This window comes from Diorhabda carinulata, chromosome X, assembly GCF_026250575.1.
Source record: "Diorhabda carinulata isolate Delta chromosome X, icDioCari1.1, whole genome shotgun sequence".
Lineage (NCBI taxonomy): Eukaryota > Metazoa > Arthropoda > Insecta > Coleoptera > Chrysomelidae > Diorhabda > Diorhabda carinulata.
The window spans coordinates 52,576,625-52,597,170 of record NC_079472.1 but is presented as its reverse complement, the minus strand read 5'-3'; positions in this window follow the sequence as shown (position 1 = coordinate 52,597,170).

The following is a 20,546-nucleotide window of genomic DNA, read 5'->3' as shown; positions in this document are numbered from 1 at the left end:
CTCTTATTCTATTTTGATATCTTCAAAGAGGTTTTTTCACTGCCATTTTTCCAATCTCATATGTTCTTAAAGGCAGATCCCAAGATTCATTGATTTGAGCTGCTATCTCTGTGCCCGTGAGTCGTCGATCATGTTTACTTATCAATTCAATACGTTTATCTCTAACAGTTATGGTTTTTTGAGGCCCTCCTGAAAGTTTTATATTGCCGATGCTTCTAGTGGATGCATATTTTTTAACGTTGTAGTCGACGGTACGTGGAGGTATTTTTAATTCGGTAGCTGTGGTACGGTTACTTTTGTCTCGCGATTAATGCACGAGTTTCAACTGATAGTTACATAGTTTTACCCATTTAAATACTTACAAGTCTGAATTTTCGGGAAATCAGTCCGTGAACGAACTCCACAATAAGATGTCTTGGTCCAAAAAGCATAAATCACAGCACGTTCTTGCTTCTCACGGGACTGAGACCAAATTACTACCATAAACACCAAAGAAATCAGCAAAAACTTGCAAGTTTTAACTTGTCGCACTCACCGACAGAAATATAAACATGCATTAGTATAAACTAAACAAATGACGAACACTATTATTTTTCGTTTGGTTTGGTTTAGACCCCCTCGTTTTATAATATGAAAGAGAAATAGTGTAAAAGTGTATTATTTTGGAATTCAATAAATGGATTATGGATAGGGCAAAGACTTTTGACCAGTAGTGTATATTGTATTCGCTCTATTTATAACAGTGTGTCTGTTTTGTATTTTCCTGAAAAACATAATCATTGTGATAATTTTTGTAAGAAAATTTCATGTATACATATTTAATCAATAAAATATATCTCAAACATTGAAGGCGCTTTTATTTTGCATATTTATTGTTGGTTTCTAATCTTTCAGACTTACCGTAGTCGCTGAAAATATTTTATTTCTCACTAGCTTATTATCCTAACTTCCAATATGTTCGATTAGATAGATTAGAGAGATAGATAGAGAGGTGGCTCTAGGCACCTATAGTACAATTCTGAAAAAGCTTGAGTTGTATGTCTATTTAAAATAGATATTTACGGTTAATTTGAAAATTGACGCGAACACATATAAAGAAGGAACTTCGAGTAATACTACTGAAAAATTTTATGGTAAAAAAAACGCACCTTTTCCGTAGAACACCTTTTCCGTAGAACCATTTAAGGTGGTACAAATTAGAATAATTTTCATTATTTGCTGAGATGATATGTTACCATAATTAGTAAAAATCGCGCAAATATCCCAATATACTATTTAAAAAATATTTAGTTACAAAAGATTTTGAGTATTCATGTTATTCACAGTATATATTCACTATAGTAATTGTTCAAAATAACTTACGAGGATATATTGAAAAATTCTTAGCCTACTAAAGAACCAAACAAAATTTCAATGTCAAAATATTTTATTACTCAACATATTCTTCTCTTATTCGGATATATTTATTACAGCGAACCTGCAACGTCTCTGGAACTTTCAAAACCAATGTTTCTTCTTGCTCTGCAAACCAGACCTCCACAGCTTTTATTACCTCTTGCAGTCCAATTTTTCACGGTCGCATACGAAGGATATTGATCACCAAGGGTATTAAGCATATCTTAGTAAACCTGTTCACCTATTAACCTTTTTAAATAGAGGTACTTGATGATGGCTCGATGCGATTTTTTTTACTTTCATTCTATCATATATTTTGACTTGACTCATATATATTTTAATTTTTAAAGCTCATTTGAATGTTAATAAAGATTAAGCGGAATCAATGAGATCGATTATTTCAATAGTTAGCACGTAAAAAAATATTGAAACCAAAAAAAAACAGCTGCGGTACTAGAGGGCCCCTTAAATTAATAGAATTATACCTGAAAACGATATTCCAAATTAATGGCTTAAGTGAATGAAAAAATGTCATAAATTAATATTAATTTTTCACTCATCTGAAATTCGAGTTGCTTTAAGTAAGGTAGAATACCATTTTCTGGATTAGAAATTTCAGCCTGCAATATTTAGTTCCATTTCAAGCTCATTCTATCCATTATTTAGAATATTGTGCAGATGAGGTATTATACAATAATTTTATGTAAAGCGCAAAATTCACATCAATGCAACTCACAACAAATATAGTTGCATACTTTGACCGATAATATTCGATATATGTGATCAATTACAGAAACTAGCGTTTCAGTTGACTATTTTATTCTGACATTCTGTATATCATTACCGTAATTTCGAAAAAAAAAAGAGTAAGTGAACACCGAAGAATTCGTATTTGCAATTATAGTAACTCACAACATCAACCAATACATCGATAATCGTCTTCCAATTACAACCTGAAGAGCTGCTAATCCTTTCCGGTTGGCGATCCATACCAATTTGAAAAAATCGAATCTGACTTTATATTTAATTGATTTTGCATCGTACTTGCTAACACTCGACCGGTCAATTCCAGGTTTGGCTTTAAAATATTATATTCAACAAAATTAACTGATAAGGAAACAATTTTACCGCAGTGCAGTGATGTGGTATAAGCAACGATTCGTGTCAGCAATATCTCATTTTAACTTTCAGGTAACAACATGAACCCACTTTAAACGGTTTCTCTCAAGGTACAGAATCTACACTAACATGCTTTGAGAGTTATATTCACAAATTTAAACAATTTCCAAGAACATGATATATCCGATATATAATTGTTAATTACTTCAATATACAATATATAGTTAGTCTAAATTTTTCCTTTTATGGTGAACGGTGATCGGGTGAACAACGTAATAATCAAGGCTATTTCGGTCAAAAAATATCGTAAAACTGATTGGCTATCAATAAAAAAAGCACCAAGTTCAATTAAAATCTGATGAATCATTAACAAGTAGTGCAGCAAATAAGTGTCATTTCAGACGGCCGGCTCTTATGCATGCGCACTTTATAATTACGAGTATGTTCTGACTATCGCTTTTTTTTAATCTACTCAAGTCTTAACTTTGCTAGTACTGATTAACATTGTTTGAGGCTTATGTTTTACCAGTTTCTAATTTGTGATTTCACTTATTTTGTTTAAGCCTCCACTAAAAATTATAATCAAATTAGCACACCTAATCAATACTTCTTCTAGTTGAAGATATATTTTAAGATGTTGGAAAATGACGGAAGTCATTATCATTACCAAACTAGGAAAACCTCCTCATGAAATAACATCCTACAGACCCATATAAATATCTCCTGCTATATCAAAATTGCTCGAGAAATGCTTACTAAAATATCAAAACTCATTATAGACATTGAATCTCAACTACCAACTGCATTAGATGAAATTAATAATCTAACAGAAATAACAAAAACTACTCTAGAGCAAAAAATGGTATACTTTACAACATTTTTCGATGTAATACAAGCATTTGACAAGGTATTATGTAAGGGGCTGAACTATAAATAAATAACTACGGAAATAGTAATTCAGATATATCTCTGAAAGATATTTTGGATTAAAACATATTCATAACTGAAACCAATTGAAGCTGGTTTGTCACCATTGGGATATTTGGTCCAGTCCAATACCTCGTACACACATGTGATATACCAGAGCTGGAAAATTTTGCTTATCTTGCTCATCATACAACAACAACACCATACACCATACAGCAGAACGAGAAAATAGTGAAGAAGCAATTGAAAAACTATAACTGTAAGCAGAATAAATAACTGGACTACAAAATATCTAGTCTCCGTCTCGCTGTAAAGCTTTTGTTAAAAATACAAGAGAAGAACTTGAAATTAAAATGTTTTGGCCAATAGAAATAAATTCTGTTCTGAATATACATATTAATTTCTTCCATAGAAGCAAATATTAAGTATAAACTTATGATATACAATTAATTTGATTTAATAGAGTACAAAGCTTTCAAAATGAAGTGCTAAAAAACTTTTTCCATGTCCCTTAGTTCATTCATAATAATGATCTTCATAGACACCTGAAGATGGAAACTATTGAACAAGTTATTATCAGATTACCCGTAAGATACGAAAAAACGCTTCTTCAACAATCTAGCTGCTATATAATACAGAAATAGAAAGAAAACCTAAAAAGGCTTAAGGAAATAATGCATTTTTACATGTTAAGTTTAGTATAACCCTATCAGGCAGAATCTAAAGAGCTCTGCTACCTGCTATATTAATTTAAAACATATTGGATTTTGGTTAGATAAAAACTGCTCATTGATCTAGTTTGACAATATTGTAATGTCTTAGAATACTCAATGGGTTTTTAATATTGAAATAACTTAAAACTTAAAAATTGACGTCACTCTTGAAATTTTTATTGTTTAGATTAATTATGACATTTTTGCTCATAGAACGTGATAAAATTAAAATTCTTGGCAGTAGCAAGTATGTGAATAAATATTACCACCGGACTGGTCAGACACTACTTCAAAATAGAATCCAAAATTAGAATCCTTATTGCTCGTGGGAATAATAAAATTATTTCGTTTCTTACTGTTAGTTGGTGTTACTGATAGACATTAGATCTTCCATAATATAGGTAATAACTAATGTCGAATCAATTACAAAAAAGCTGTTATCAATATTTTCATTTATATATCAATTTTATGTGCTCTTGAGCGAGCCCGGTACCGTTTACCGAGAGAAAATTGCTAATGGGAATGTGACCGGGGGTCAAAATGATTAAAGTAATTCCAGCTTACACCATTTTATAGACAATTTATTGGGTTTTGTTTGAGTTCTTAATGAGACATGCGGCTGGTTTATATCAAATTCATACTTATAGTGAAAATTACATGCCGTTAGATACCTTTGACTTATATATGCGAAGATTAATAAAAGAATCTTTTTAATTAACTGCTGTCTAAGGATTGAATATCATTATTAATAAGGTAGTAATCTACCGACACTGTGTAATAATATTTAATTTGTTCATGAAAATTATTGTTACTATCGAATGTTGTACGAACATTTTAACATTTAGTAACGGTAGATGAAGACGATTTTATTTAGATTCTCAGTTAATTGCACCTAGCTCGATTGATTTGCTTGACAGGAATATCCCAAGGTGTCAATTAACAGCATATTGTTATATTGTAATAATAATTGATGCCTCAAATTCTCAACAAACCTCCAGTGGTCATTATGGTGTGTGAAGCTTTTTCCTGATAATTCAACGTCGCAAGAGAAGTTTTGGCAAGCACTCAAGACTTCTATGACTTTAATCCGCAATTTCTCAGTGATTTAATAAATGAAATACTCTGTCTTCACACAAAACTATTCAACAGGTGTATGGGTGAATGAAATTGTTAATTTTTTTATTTGATTTGAATTTTTCTTTTTTCCTCATACTCACAAAAGATAAAATAAGGCTAAAGGCTCTCGAATCTGGAATTTGAGCTCAATTGTACCCTGCTACAAATGAACTTTCCAACATTTAAAAAAAACATCCAATCTTATCACAAACACTACAAGTCCAATATAGTTTCCATAGTACCACCAACACTAGAGTGTCCTTTCTGTCTGAATGTCTGATGACTATGATTCACTTGAAATTCTATATAAAAACGATATAGAAAGAAGAAAGCCGATTTAATTGGCAAGTTTAAAGGGAATCAGACAAACTTTACTGTTAATATAAACCATAAATTTATATGAAAAAACGACGAACAAAAACAATATTTCTGCATAAATCCAAACTATATACTATTCAATTAGACTAGAATTGATAAATTTCAACCAGTCTAATATCAATATAAAAACTTTTGAAGAGATATCTGCTCGCATTTTGTTATATGTTTATCATACTCTACCTGCAGTTTTCTGAAGTGGATTGAGTAGCTTCAAGGGCACGGTAGCCGGTCTCAAGCTCAGAGAAAGGAGCAGAATTGGTGGACAAGCCTAGCACCCTACACATCGTAAAAGAGATTCAATGCTCAAAGTACTAATAGTAGAGCTTAGGAAACGACGAAGCGAGATAAAGGGAAAACGACAATGGAAATCACAAAAAATAAGAATTGGAACTTGGAATATAACATCATGAAACAACACACATGAAAAGGTTAGTATGGAAGTGAACAGACATACCATAGGAATATGTGTATTGTTAGAATTGAAAAAGAAGGAGAAAGGCGACGCAAGATACCAGAACTATTTACTGTTTTATAGTGGAAGAGAAAAGAACCAGAGAGTAAAAGCTGGAGTATGCATACTAATACACGATAAATTTGAAAATAATATCGGTGGAGTACAAAACATAGTAAGAGTCGAAACACCGAAAACGTTCTTCAACAGTATACAGAGTGAGATTTATGTATGGAACGTGTCAATTATCTCTGAAACAGCTTGTACGATTTTTATAAATTTTTGTGCACAAAAGCCTTATAACACGACTGGTTATATTTACATTGTTGTCAAATCTTTCCTTTTTCCGGAAAATGGATCACTCCATATATTTTGTATTTTTAGAAATCCTTAAGAAATACTAATTATTTTCTATGCAATATTCTCTATACCTAAATGCCATAATTTCGAAGTTATACGTTTAAAGTATTTCGATCAAAGATACAATAAATATTGTACATTTAGATTGCTGAATAAATTCGTTTAATTTGAATATTCTTTAATAAGAAAACAGAAAACAACAAATCTTTAAATGTTTGTCTCATATTAGAAGTAGATCCACATTTGTGAAGTGGAAAAATTATTAGAACTCGGATATTATTATTGTCTGAAAATTTCTAATCATAAAGTTTTTTTGTTAAATGTGATTGAAAATACTTACATGGATTTGGAAATATCTGATTTAGCTTAGGTATAATACAATTTTCCAATAAATCCAAATACGCCGGGCTATTTAAGGTATCCCCAATGAAAAAGGAGCCAATTATTTTGTCCCCTTTTATTCCAGCTCATACATTCATTTTCTAGGGATATTGCGTATGGGATTCACACATCCAACGAGGACTGTTACGTGACCAGTATCTACAGTTATGCCGATTTGCGTTTCCACTAATACAAAAAGTGACCTCACCGCAAAACATAACATTACTTAGAAAATTCGGATCGTGTCGCTTGTAACATTTTTCCATTATTAGATCTGCAAACCCTTCACGTCGTTATCTGACAACTCTTTAGCCAACGATACTTTGTATGGATTGAATTTAATATCACGTGAAATGTTCACTAAGGATGTTTGTGAAATATCAAGTTTTCTTGATATTTGTCTAGTACTCAAGTGTGGATCGACTTCCAAAAGAAAACTAACATCTAAAGATTTGTTTACAGTTGATGCAGTTTTTCTGCGCCCTGATTTGGATAAATCTTCCACTGAACCAATTACATTTGAATTTAATCAGTAATTTACTGACTGTAGATTTTTTCATAGGATTTTAGTTGAAATATGAATATAAAGATATCACAGGTTTACTGTTGACTTCTACGCCTATCACCATATCCTAATATCATTAAAATATCAATTTGTTCTTTTTCAGATAAACGATCTATTGTGACTTTCAATAAACAACAATAATAATTTATTGAAACATCAAATTTCTTATTGTAGCAATAATAGCTATCTAAATGTATTATTTCAGCTCCGCAAATGTAGCTATAATTCCTAAATTATGGCATTTAAGTATAGGGAACCTTGAATGATCCATAAGAAATAACAAAGTTAATTTTTTTCCGGAAAAAGGAAGGATCTGTCAACAGTGTATTTATCACCATAATAACGGCTACAACACAAAAGTCTTGTACATAAAAATTTAGAAAAATCGTATAGGCCGTTTCCGAGATAATTGGGGCGTTCCATACATAAAACTCACTCTGTATAAGTATTATGAAAACACTCATACAATAGTTGGCTAAGACTTATTAATATTAATCAATATTTTCGGTGGTTAGTTAATTATTTCACGGACGATGAATACGAGGATATATTGAAAAATTCTTAGCCTACTATAGAACCAAATAAAATTTTAATGTTAAAATATTTTATTACTCAACATATTTTCCTCTTAATTGGATACATTTATTACAGCAAACTTGCAACGTCTCTAGACCTTTCAAAAAAATATTTCTTCTTGCTCTGCAAACCAGACCTCCACATCTTTTATTACCTCTTGCAGTCCAATGTTTCACGGTCGCATACGAAGGACATTGATCACCAAGGGTATTAAGCATATCTTCGTAAATCTGCTTACCTCTTAACCCTTTCAAATACAGGTACTTGATGATGGCTCGATGCTAAAAGCTCGAAAAATATATTAAAGTTATTCCAATTTGGTGTTTCATTGCCACGTTCCCAATAAGAATACGATATAAGACTTTGTTGTATATATACTTAATTGGTTGATATAACGCAAAGAATTTTAGTTTCTAATACAATATTGAACTGATTGCATTCGTGATTTTCATTTGAGTAACGAGTTCATGTTTGCTATTATTATGTCACACGATTGACCAGAAAAAAGATGGAGCATATGTCGTTCATACAAGTACTAATTAAGTTAAAAGGGTTAATGTAAATAATACAGACTGTCGTATATTTTTATTCTATTTCAATGTCATATAAACCAAAATTACCTGCACCTCTTGTAAAAATGTACTCGTATCTTTAAATAATCTAGAGGTTACACGATGATGTCTTATTTTATATAAAATTATAATCTTTACGTGCCATATTGGTTGTCATTATACTGAGTTACCGAACACGGCGTGGCGGCGTGTGTTTAGGGAAACTCCAAACACTATCGGATGGTGCACGTGCATAGAACCCGGAAGGTGTGTCATTTTCCGTCATCAGTAAAAAGACGCTTTTGAAAAAATACCCACAAGTTCACGAAACCAACCTTTAACCCTGCAGATGTTTAATATTTTTTCAAAATCTCAGAATTATGCTCTTTAATTAAGCTGGAATTTACAGTAGCGTCGAGAGGGGAAAAGCGAATGTAACCGTTTTTCGTAACTTCCTCAGAAAGTGATATCCGATCATCGTTAGCTTAAGAATGTACAATTGGTACCCAAAATTAATATCAAATTGCACGCCACCGGCTTTTTAACGAAACCAAATTTACAAGTAAAGAAAAAAGTGTTTAAATTAAATATAACTATTCTTGCAAACAATATTCCAAATTTATATTAACTGCTGGACACAATGAGGAAGGTTTTATCACTAATATATAATAAAACCACAACGAATTTGTAACAAATAAAATAACTAATAGAGAACGCAGGGTGGTTTGTAGCTTCCAACTGATGGGAATACACTTATTAAATAATTTTGACCCATCGAATCATGAGTTTTATCGAGACGCAACCTGGCAAATGGGGCGTAGGTGGATCAGTATGCTATATGGTACATTGTTATTCTGTTTTCTGTTGTTTTGCTGGACAAAATTATGAACTAGCACTTAGCTGACTACGGCTCTAAAACGTTGAATCATTAGTGAACATGATTATATTAATCAATGGTTATTAAAACTATCAAATAAGAAATAAACAATTACGACTAATATTGAGAGTTCAGCGCTTTTAGTTAAATTGTATCGCGAGTTATTTATCACTCATATTTCGAATTATCTCACTTCTTAGCGTAATTCCCAATTTTTGATTTTCGAAACTATAATTTACTCAATATATGGATCGTTTATGCATTTCTTCTTCTTTAGTCTCTAGTTTGTCTCCTATTTCTTAACAGTCAAATATCAAGTCTTCATAGGTAAGACTGTTTCCCGGAAATACTACAGCAAAGAAGACAGGAGGCATAGACTCTAGTAGGCCGCTAATAGAGACAGCAGGTTTTATGAATTAGAGGAAGAAACTTCGTACACCTTATCTGCAACTTGTTAACATGTGGAGAAAAAATATAGGATTTAATCTAATGGAATAACGTTGCTTTCAGTCCAGTATGCAGGAATAATTTCCCCTCCGTGGGCTAAGAGGAGAGCGATCCGCAAGGAGATTACCCAAGCAACTAGAGTCGACAAGGCCTCCCTGTTCTTAGTAAAAGTAGTTTTGTTATCTTTCCATCCGAAATATCTGTAGAAATGTCTACAACTTTCTGTAATTTTTCGTTTTCATAGTGGGATTGTGGCAAAACTGAACACCAAAGTGTACTACCTCCAATACTTCTGAGTTTTTGAATACTTATGTATTAATCGTCTGAAAATCAATTTGTTACGAATTGCGGCTTTTTAAATTTCATTGATTATTCAGATTGACGATTGATAGAAATATCAAGGTTATTTATTATAATTTTGCCACAATCTCACTACCAACACGTTCATAATCTAACTGGCAAAGACTTGGTTCGAAAAGGTTTCCGCGGTCGTAATTATGAACAAAATAACTAGGTTCACGAGTTCAACCACGTTAGAATTTTGAAAATTCTCGATGTTGCGGTTGTCACTTTGAATTTATTATGGAAAAAGGGGTGGAAATATAGTGGTTATTTATTGTTAATTTACAGTGGGTTTTGGGTTTGTAGTTGCAAATAAATTGAGTCCAATCTTGATCAATGTTCGATTTATTGAACAGGATTTCAAAGTGCGTTCAAATAACAATAATAACGGAATAACAATTTCGGAGCACGTTTTTCTTTCGCCTTTCTTTTCGCTTGTGTCACTATTACATGAAACTGTCAAAAGGTGCTTATCGCCTACTAATTTTTAATAAAATCAGAATACATTGGGATACATAATTACCAACTTTGACTCTATATAAAACAAAAGTATAGTGTGAAGTTGGATAGGGTCAAGGTTAGGTTGGGTTCGGGTCAGCTGTCAATTGATCAATTATCAACACTCCTCCTTGATCAATTTACAGCGAAGTGTCTCAAAAACTTTTCTGTTGAGTGCTTTTGTGAAAATGTCTGCAATCTGTTTGCTGCTCTGGACGTGTTGCAGTGTCACAGTGTTGCCGACGTGTTGCTGAATGTGTTTTCGTGGTATCTCAATGTGTCTCTTGCCTCTGGTTGTCTTTCCTTCGTGTGCATTCTGTAACATGTGAATCGCTGACAAGTTGTCGATTTTCAGAGTGATCGGCTGATCACTTTCCAGGATACCAAGTTCCAGTGCGAGTCTCTTGATCCAGCACACATCTCCAATCACAGACACTGCGGCTCGGTACTCGGCTTCTGCGGTTGAAGTCGCTACCAAACGCTGCTTCTGTGAGTACCAGACTACTGGTCCTCCTCTCATCACCAATACTCCACTTGTCGACTTTCCTGTCTCAGGGTCTCCTCCGAAGTCTGAATCGGTGTATGCTACGAGTTCTTTGCCTCCTCCGAAGTAGATTCCTGCTGTCACTGTCCCTCTCAAGTACTGGAATACACGTTTCACCATCGCCTGATGGCTTTTCATGGAATTGTTGCAGAATCGACTGAGGTAGTTCACGGCGAAACTGATGTCTGGTCGAGATATTGTAGCGAGGTACCTCGCGATAGTTGTTCTTCGCCGGTAGTGCCTCGTCGTTCTTGAAATCTGTTTTCTTGGTGATCATTCCTTGCTCAATCGGTGTGGATGCTGGGTTGCACTGTTCGAGTTTCATCCTCCTCAAGATCTTCTCCGTGTACCGAGGCTGATTCACGAAGATTCCATCTTTGTCGACCTTGATTTCCATGCCCAAGTACGTCAACTTGTCCTGAACTTTCTCACTGTAAGTGATCTGAAACTCCTTGCTTATCTCCTTCAAAAGTCTGTATATTCTCTTTTCATCTTTCCCAATTATCAGTCCATCATCCACGAAGAGTGAGAGCATAATGCTCTTGTCCTTGGTGTAGTAAATACACGGGTCGTCATCTGCGTTGATCAGGCCAACTTTCTTTACAAAGTGTGTAGTGACTCTCTCGTTCCACATCTTTGGGGCTTGCTTGAGTCCGTAAAGACTCTTATCCAACCTGCAAACTTTACCTGATCCATCGTCGAATCCTTCAGGCTGATTCATGTAGATGACTTGTTCCAGATTTCCATACAAGAATGCCGTTTTCACATCGAATGATACCAACTTCATTTTCTCTGACGCTGCGTGACTTAGTAGTAGTCGAATCGATGCATGGCGGGCTACTGGGCTGAATGTTTCCTTGTAGTCCACTCCTTCCTTCTGTTCAAATCCTCTGGCTACGAGTCTGGCCTTGTATCTTCCATCTGCTTTCTCTCGAAGTACCCACCGACATGTGATAGGTTTCACTCCTTCAGGGCAGTCCACCAGTTCCCAAGTTTTCATTTCCATTAGCGAGTCGTACTCCTCCTGCATTGCTTTTCTCCACTTTTCATCTTTAAGTGCCTGACTCACCGGAATGTCTTCAGCTTTACCAATCATGGCTACTTTTGCGCTCATTCCTCCATGTCTGTTATTAAGTACATAGTCTTTCAGTCTCGGTGGTGGTTGCAAAGTTCGACGATCTCGCAAACTTCTCCTTCCTGGCTCTTCTTCTGGCGGTTGTGTCCCACTTTCGTTCTCACTTTCCTCTTCAGCACTTTCTCCAGTCGTCCAGTTGTCTTCTTCTTCGTCTGACTCACTGCTACTTTCTTCTTTCTTCTCAGGTGTACCCTCTGTTGCCGATGTCTCAACTTCAGTGCCTTGCCTCTGTCGTATCCTCTCCTCGTCGAAGATTACATTGTCTGAAGTAATGACCTCTCTTTTCTCTTTCATGTAAATCCTCTAACAGGGCGAATCAATGTCATAGCCAACCAGAATTCCCTTTTCTGATTTTCTATTTATTTTGCCTCTCTTTTGTGCTTGGGTCAGCACATAACATTCACAGCCAAAAGGTCGCAGTTTCTCAATCTTCATTTTCCTTCCAAACCACAATTCTGCTGGACTCTTTCCTGGTACGTTGCTGGTTCCTGTCTGGTTGATCGTGAAGATCACGTGGTTCATTGCCTCTGCCCATAGTTTCTCGTTCAATCCATCTTCAAGTATCGCTGCCCTGGCTGCTTCGACAATAGTTCTCATTTCTCTTTCAACCCTTCCATTTTGCTCTGGCGTGTGTACATTCGTAAAGGTGTGAAAGATTCCCAACTTGTCCATGAGTTCTTTCGTTTTTGCATTCTCCAGTTCCGTGCCGTTGTCCGATCTCAGGCTCTTCACTCTCCTTCCTAGTTGATTTTCTACAAGTCTCAGGTAGCTTGCAATCTTCTCAGGGGCCTCACTTTTCGTCTTCATGAAATAACAGCTTCGGTAGTGAGTGAAGTCGTCCTTCAACATGAGCCAATACTTTGCTCCTCCCAGAGATGGGATGTTCATCTCTCCAGTGTCGACATGAACAAGATCTAACGGCTGCTGGGCTGTCTTGGGATTGTTCGGATGTGCAGATCGATGTTGCTTGCCATATGCGCACCCTGTGCACACATAATTATTCCAGTCATCAACATACTTGATCCCTTTCCTTTTCAGTATGTCCCTCACATACTTCACGTTTTGATGGGCGAGTCTTTCATGCCATACTTTGATCGACTGAACCATCAAACTTGCCTCTTCTTCCTGTCCTTCTCTTCTGAGCATCATTTTGTATAAATTTCCTTTGCGCCTTGCTACTGCCACAACCTCGTTGCTTTTCTTACAATGGAATGTCGACTCGTTTTCATCTGCCTTCTGTACATGTCCCTTGTCTAACATATGACTGACTGAGAAAAGATTAAAGTTGAGATTTGGTACATAGATCACATCTTCAAGTACCACTGGATACCACTTTTGACCATCAAAAGCCTCCATCTCAATGTTCCCGACTGCAACGCCATCTAGCCTAGTTGAATCTCCGATCACAATTGGGATTGGCTCGTCCAGCTCGACAAGCTGTACAAACCATTCTCGATGAGATGTCATGTGTTGACTGGCTCCACTGTCTTGATACCATGAAGTTGCCCTGTCCTGCGAGATGTCGTTGTCCACTGTCGAGAGAGCTGTGGTCAAAAATGCCTTCTTGGGTTTTCCATTTGCTGACTTATTTCCTTCTTCTCGGGATGGACAATCCTTTGCGAAGTGGCCTTTCTGCTTACAATTGTTACATGAGTATTTCTTCTTGCAATACTCAATGTACTTCTGACATGCCTTTCCTCTGCACTCCTTGATCACGTGACCTGGCTTCCCACATTTGTAACATGTGAACTGTGACTTGTCCTGCTTGCTCGACGACTGCCCTTGTTTTCCACGTTTTGCCATGAGAGCGTTGCTGGTACTGCCCTCTGCGTTTGTCGTCGGTTCTCTAAGCTGCTCGTCCTCAAGTCTCAGACGTTCGATGAGTGTGTTCAAGTTCTTTGCATGTCCCGTCACGTTGTTCCACGCAGTTCTGAAATGTGCCAGTTTTGGCGGTAAGACACTCAAAATCCTCGTCATGACCCAACTTTCCCTCATTGGATCTTTTTCAGTTGACAATTCCTCTGCCAAGTCCATGATCTCCATACAGTTCTCTATTGCTGACTTGCTCTCATCATACTCAAAGGTAAAGAATTTGATTCGGGACGTTTCTAAAGTTACATCAGTCTTTGTACCATATAAACTAATTTGTCTATCATGTCTTTGGAAGTTTTACAATTAGCAATTTTGTTAGCTATCTTACTGTTTACATTTAAACCTATCAGTGTTTGAGCTTCGACATCTTTCTTTGTCCAAGCTGAAACAGTTGCATCTGACGCAGCACCTGCTGGTCTGACTTTCGTGCCTGATACAATCTCAAACAGGTCTTTGTTCTTAAGTGCTAGGTTTAATTTAAATCGCCAAGAAATAAAATTGACATTCCCCTGACTATCTTCACTTAACATCTCCAACTGAGATTTTACAGTATCCATTTTGCATTTAAATTCTACAATTTGACTGACTTCTGACATTTTTAAATAAACAAAATGAATTTACAATCTTTCGTGACGATTTTCTGACTTAAAATGACTTGCGTGTGCGTTGTTCAACGTTGACTTGCTGTGCGAGCCGGATGTGGTGGCCTGACTGCGTGCCGATTCTGACGTTTTGAACTGCTTTCTGGACTTCGCCGTCGCTTTCCTGGCTTTATTTACAACAAAACCCTTTTACAGCTGCGCTGGGCCCATAACCTGTTGTTAATTTACAGTGGGTTTTGGGTTTGTAGTTGCAAATAAATTGAGTCCAATCTTGATCAATGTTCGATTTATTGAACAGGATTTCAAAGTGCGTTCAAATAACAATAATAACGGAATAACAATTTCGGAGCACGTTTTTCTTTCGCCTTTCTTTTCGCTTGTGTCACTATTACATGAAACTGTCAAAAGGTGCTTATCGCCTACTAATTTTTAATAAAATCAGAATACATTGGGATATATAATTACCAACTTTGACTCTATATAAAACAAAAGTATAGTGTGAAGTTGGATAGGGTCAAGGTTAGGTTGGGTTCGGGTCAGCTGTCAATTGATCAATTCTCAACATTATTCGTTCATTAGCAAGAAGTGGTCTCAATCTGCCTACTCCACGCTTTTTTTGATTGATTCCAAGTCATCGATCTGCCTACTCCTTGGAATTTCCCCAAGAAAATGAAAAGCTGAAACAAGAAAAATTTGAAATGATTAATATAATAGAAATAAAAGGTGATATACATACCATCCAGAACACCGTGGACACTAACAGTACCACAGGTCTTTAGCTAACTGGGTTGACAATAATCTACCTGATTAGTCAGTTGTTAAAAATTATCAATACAAAGGTAACTCGACTATAACATCATTGATAATTCATGAAAAATATTAAAAATGTACCAAAACTTGATATATATAAATGATTCTATATATTTTTAGATACAAGTCCTTTTATAAAAATAATTTTATATATGTTCAAAGTAAGCACCACCTACACCTGCAACTTTATAACCGAAGCAGCTTCCACAACTTGAAGCCAGTCATCTTCTGCAATTCTTCATTTGTCTCATTCTCAATCTACCACGTGGATATTTCTTCAGGTTCAATAATAACCAATAATTGCTTCCACTAATCCTTCAATACAAAAGAAAATTACCTACATAATTTCTACAGATATTTACTTGAAAAGTGCATCTTGGATCTTCTGTAGCATTTCCATCAGTTGCTGCAGAGCTTAATCACCAAGCTATTCTTCTAAATTTGCTTTATCAACGAAACGTGATCTAATGCGTACTTCAATCGTTCAAGACTTTGTTATTTATTTAAAACAACCTACATTCTCTTGACAAAAGTCATATTTCGATAGCAAATCATATGCTCCACTATTTACTTTGTGTTCAATTGCAATCACAGTGGTGCAATGTTGCCAGCTATAGTTCTTTTCGTGGTATCTCCAAAACTAATGTATTTTTGGTCCATTGGCGGGTCATGAGAGGTAGATTGTATAAAAATTATATATATATATATATATATATATATATATATATATATATATATATATATATATATATAATATATATATATAGATCATTTCAAACATTTTATTTGTTAACATGAACAATAAAGTCTTGAGTGTTGTTACTGATATTGAACAGATTAGTTATTTCTTAAAGTTATTTAATAAATTTTGAAAAAAATTTTGTGCCAAGTTTCCTTGTCGGATATCATTTAATATTTCCAGATTATTTTTTTTCTTTTATATTATTGTTCATGCTGCTTCAAATTCTTTTCAAATTATATCATTATCTCTCATATTTTCTAGGAGAATTACTTATCTCCCATAATGATCAACAATGTTTAATTACTGCGCTACTGTTCCTTTAAAATCTGATATAATCAAAGAACAATGGACCATTTCGGTTTCGGCATATCAATACCAAGTAGTTTTCTACATCTCGTTGTTTTCTCTGTTTATGTTTGTGTTCCCTCGTAATTTGAGCAAATTTAAGGGGGAAAGTACCCACGGATAACATTTGTGGTTCACGGCGTACATATAATGAAATCATTGTTATTACGAATTTTATTATACAGAACGAGTTTTTGTATCACAAGAATGCAAATTTGTGTCGCCAAAAGTCAAAAGGTCAGATTTTGTACACATTTTCTTCGGCTATAACCGACGAATCGTATCGACTACAAATCACTTAATGGAATCTAGTCAATTAATTTTTTCGAATGTTGTTTTATTTATCAGTACCGTCTGCGAGTAAGCGATTATATTTGACTTGTTACATTTACGATAAATTTTGATAAACTGTGTAACAATTCATGGAGATTGAAGTAACACTATGAAGAATACATGAAAATTCACTTTTAATGTAGATTAATTCTATAGTGGTGAAATGACCAGGGTTTCTCTTTTCTATAATTCTGTTACTATGAGAAATATAAAATAATATTATAGAGTAAATTTATATAATATTCATACATTTTCCTCAAAATAATGTAATGAGTTTCATTGTTTGCGTCGTTTTAGAAACATTTCAATCTATTTTGTAATTACCGAGATGTCTGTCCTATATAAATAACGTCAAAATCATTACAAAGTACTTGATATATAATATTACTTCTTTTGTTCTTAGGTGTTTTTGATTTTAGCTTAATGAAATATTGTTGTAAGTGATCTAGTGATGAATATAATTATTCAAATTGTCAATATCAAATAATATTTTGATAAAAACCGCAATGGATCGAAAAGTCGATTTTTCACTTGTTTTTTGAAACCTACTTTCTATCAAAATAGATCTAAAATCAAGACGATTCATTAAGAAGGACATATAAAAAAATTACGAAATACTCAATAGAAGGACAATAAATATCATCTCAATCGATGACAATTTAATAAAATCATAAGCTCGTACTATTTTCCTTGAGATGATCATCAGGATAGTATATAATAGAATGTTGGGACGTGATTTCTTCAATTGATATGTTTCGGCACCAATCTCTAAATAGCGAATAATTTTCCTCTCAATTGCTTCTTCAGCTGTGTAATTTTGTGCTGTAAATGATCACTCAATTTCCACTAAATATTGATTATCTTTTACTAAACCATCTGGAGAAGCACCTAGAAAAGGCCAGTTTTTGTTTTTAAACAAACCTCATTCTGATATGCGAATATCAATTTTAATTTCAAGCATGTTTTTTGTTCGTTCTTCATTCAGTTTCCTCCACTGAAGGGCTTTTGAAGAACATTCAGTATAAAGTAAGCTCTTCACAGTACTTGAGCAACTTGCATACTTTCTCGAATACGGAAAAATTAATATTTCGATATTGTTGCCATTCAACCGAATCAGCTTGAAGTACATTTATCTAAAAACGGGTCTTTCACAGTTTTCACCTTAATAGCTGTCAGGGACGCTCGATCCTTTACTAAATTTTATTTTCGTCTATTAACATTTTTTTTCTCAATCTAATTGACTTAAGTTATGCTTAAGTTTTTTATAGATGTTCCTGGGCTACACCGAGTTAAATGTTGTTGTGCTCACGATAAAGAGGCTTTTGGGTATTTGTCGCTAAAACTGCAGAAAAACAGCGATCTTAGTAGCACATTTTTTGGGTGAAATTGATCCTTCTGTCTCACACTTTTTAGTGCAATTATGACATTAAATTGTACAAGATACTAGTCGCTGAAACTGAGAGAAGCTAAAATGCGCTTGAATCAACCAACAGAAGATTGATTTTTGTTGTAGTTTGGTTTTCATTATAAGTAGGTTGGCATTCAAAATCCTAAAAAGTGTTAAACAAAGTGTAAGGTATCATTTCGATTGTTTAAAAATGGCACGCTATATTCTTTCATGTCAAACGTCGTTGAATTAATGTAATCATTAAAATGAAAACTTCTAGAGAATGAAACTTATTTACCAAATCAAGAAAGTGAGATCTGTCCTATCGTAGATTTCCTCATAAGATAAGAAATATTTCCTTCCAGAAACGCGGCTCAAGAAACGGAGTCTACTATAACGGTGGCGTGAATGAATCGGTAATTTAGCTCATCCTGAGTTATGTTTTCACCGCCCATAAGAAGCAAAGCTGTACAGTTTTCCATTGTTTACTGCTAAACAAGCTTTGGAGTAGCACCCTGACATGTATAAGATTTTAACTGTTCAAACACAGACAAAGACATTAAATTGCGAAGAAGACCTCATACTCTAGTCATATATTCTTCTGAATATTCTTAATTTTAGATCTCTTCTATTTTAAAATTAGTTTTTTTCAATAATTTTTTAAAAGAAAGATAAGAATTCACGTTTTGACTTATTTAAGGCTTTTTTTATTTTTATTAATCAGTAGATCACCTACATCATGGATATCAAAATAAGCATGAAATCAAAATAGAAATGTTGTAATAAGGAAAATGAATTCATTAGTTCTTACAATATGTAGCAGTAACCAATTAAGTTATTTGTAGGTTTATTAGAATTTACAAAATAGAGCTATAAATTTTACTTAAATTATTCAGGTCTTTTTTATCGTTTATAATCATTTCTAAAAATGTATTAGTCTTCGTTCCAAGAATTTTTCGAATCTTTATGATTATATTTATGTTTTTTTGATATCTCATGTTTCGTTAATGCAGCTTTATTTTTTTTATCGTATTGACGACCTTTTAGTCTATTTCCTAAATACTGAGATGTCTGCCCTGTGAAGACAGCGCTACAATTATGATAAATTACTTGATATATTATAATATTAGTTCTTTTGTTTTTTAGAATTTCATATTTTAATTTAGTGAAATATTTGTATAATGTATTATGTCCTTTATGACGTATACTAATATCATATTTATTGAAATAATTCGATAATTGTTTTGAAAATTCCTTGTACATATGGTAAGGAAAAATGTTTTATGTTTTGATGTTTCGTGTCTGTTCTGTTTTTAATTGATTGTAGTATCTGTTTATCCTTATTTTGAATTTGTTATTTATCATTTTTTCCGGATAATTATACATTATGCCATAGGCTTCACTATATATCAGATTTATTGAAATAATTCTGTAGTTGTTTGGAAAGTCCTTGTGCATATGGTAATGAAAAATGTTTTATGTTTTGATATTTCGTTTCTGTTTTTAATTGATTGTAGTATCTCTTTATTATTTTTTTCAATATCATTTTTTCCGGATAATTATTTTCTTTCGATGCAGTGTCTGCTTTTTGAATAGCTAAGTACCTAAATTCATGATCTGATGGTTCACATTCATAAAAACGAAAAAGCTATAAATATTTGAGACGTAAGAATTAATAAATAATTAAATTTAATTATATTTAATTATAATATAAAACTATTTATGTTTCAATTGTTATACTACATCTCTGTCAATGGCCCCTTAAATTGAAAAAAGCCTTATTTCTACCTCTATTAGATTGCGCTCGAAATCACGAATGTTTCATCAAAATCAATAGTAAGGTAGAAAAAGAAGTCCCACGTATGCTGTACAGGTGAAACTACAGTTAATTCCTTACCTACAGTAATAATGTAGCAATTTTAAAAGTTAGCCAACGGAATGGTCTGTCAAAACAAATAGTATTGTTGATGTTTATTAACTAAAGTACAATGCCTCACTCAAAATCTCATTTTTCACTTGTATAAGTTTCATGTACATGACAGTTAGATGAGAATTGCGAATATAGTAATTTGTAGTATGG